The following is a 2,056-nucleotide window of genomic DNA, read 5'->3' as shown; positions in this document are numbered from 1 at the left end:
TAAGTTTATTATTTTGTGTGTAAAATTTGTGCCACCATCTTCGTTGCCAACTATTTTAATTAGTATGTGATCATGAATTGAAGCAACTAATTAAGATATATAACATCATGAGCCACAAAGGATGATATACACAAAACAATTATTCATATAGTGAAGAAGTACCCAAATTAGACAAACCGAACCGGGCTTATAAGTTGATTTTGGATTAGTCAAACCGGGTTAAGGTTTAAACCTGGTTGAGGGTCTTTTAATTAATATTTAGAATAAAAAAAATCAGGGTAAAAAAACAAGCAAAACGACTTTGATTCTTTCATATGTTTTTTTAATGATACATGAACGGACACTATTAAGACATAACAAATACATAGACTTAAACATGATAAATTTACCGCCCAAAATCAACACACCATGTCTTGGGTTCATTCCAATGTGTATATGCTTTTATTGACACATAAAATCAACTTTAGTTAATTTTGACAAAATGAAAGTAGTTCCTTGTCATTCTGAAATCTTTCCATGTCTTGTTTATCCAAAGTCACCCATGCTTCAATACCATCTCCGTTGGGAGTATCCATTAGCACAAAACCAATTAGGTTTGTAGATCTTAACGTTAAACCTACAACTGCGGGTTTTCCCCATCCGAAATCAACTTTGTTATAAGGGAACCCGCATAAGCTCGAACACAAAAAGTATCTATCCGCAACATTTTCTAAATCATAATTCATTTCTCTTGACACATTCGAATCAAAGCTTTCACGAACCAGTTGAAGATTTTGGAGTCGTCAAGTTCCATCTTCTGTTTTTTAATCTCCGAAACCACAACACTTAATGAAGTTTCACTTTCATTTCGGGTGGTGACCAACATCTTTGCGATGATATTCCCAACGGTAGTTTGGGGCAGCTTTGGGACAAATTTGTTACGCATATTGACAGGAATAAATAAGAAGGATGGCTTAAAAGAAGATGATGTTTGGGTGGTTGCTGCTAATATAGTTTTGTAAATTAGAGAAATCAATACTTCTACCCGTGTAGGACTGTTTATAGATAGTGTAAGGACTTTATTCTTGAGATCGCTTAATTTCGAGTTGGGGAACACGAATTTTCTCGTGATTGCATTAACACACCTTTCATGCAAAGCCGCAAGTTCTGGTAGAAGAAAATTGGTGGTAGCTTGGTAATGAATGAAATGAGGGTTAAGGGGCTAGTACCTCTTTGTGATCAATGGAACCATGACGTGCCACCGATGCCCAATGACTAAGAAACGAGCCAAGAGTACAACCATCACCAACTCTGTGTGACAAAGACACTGCCACCGCGATTCCACCACACGCAAAGTGATTGACTTGAACCCCAACAAGACACTCTCTATAAGGAGAGTTTTCCCAAAACATGCCATCAACAAAAAGTTGGCTAACCAAGTCATTATCTTCACTTATATGTTGTAACATGTTCATTTGGCTATTGTTTTTGGTTTCAACAAACACAACCCCCTCATCGTTACATTCGACGTAAGGGGTTGTTGGTGTGTGTATCCTGCCAGCAAACGAATAGTATTGTGTTAGGCTCTGTGACAATGATCGCTTCATCTTGTGGGCTTTCTCGTGAGGGGTTAAACTGCAAATTTCATTGTTTGGGTAGTAGAGTACAATTGGTATATAGACGGGTAATTGCGATTGATCAATCGGGGAAAGATTATAAGTTTTGAGATGAGATGGGGTCGGAGATGAGGGCTTGATTATTTCTCGAGAAATAATGGTGTGAGGTTGCCTTCTACCGAATTCCGGGTTCTTCCCTATCATCATCATCAACAACAACTTTTAACGGAGAGATTTATTGTTTTTAATCTAGTCGTTGCAATTACGTGTAGATAGCTAGCTCTATATATAGTGCAACCTTCGTACCCTGGTGAGTACATTATTGAATACTAATAAAAGCTAGCATTAGATATTCATTGATCATTCTCCACGTGGACTTTTACTTGCATCATTAAGATGTACAATAAAAAGTTGTGCTGTCTTTAAGAATTATTAAATTTTTTTGGTACGAAGCCGAAAAA

General features: G+C 36.9%; 1 pseudogene; it reads right to left on the bottom strand.

The window, feature by feature from the left end:
- Window positions 1-467: 467 nt before the first annotated feature.
- Window positions 468-1,802, bottom strand: LOC143608131 (akuammiline synthase 1-like; annotated as a pseudogene).
- Between the last annotated feature and the right edge of the window lie 254 nt (window positions 1,803-2,056).

The sequence above is a fragment of the Bidens hawaiensis genome, unplaced genomic scaffold (assembly GCF_021521415.1).
Source record: "Bidens hawaiensis isolate Kalapana, Puna unplaced genomic scaffold, B.hawaiensis_p1.1 tig00100011_1, whole genome shotgun sequence".
Taxonomy (NCBI): Eukaryota; Viridiplantae; Streptophyta; class Magnoliopsida; order Asterales; family Asteraceae; genus Bidens; species Bidens hawaiensis.
The sequence above is the reverse complement of the archived record's forward strand: the minus strand, read 5'-3'. Positions and strand labels throughout refer to the sequence as shown.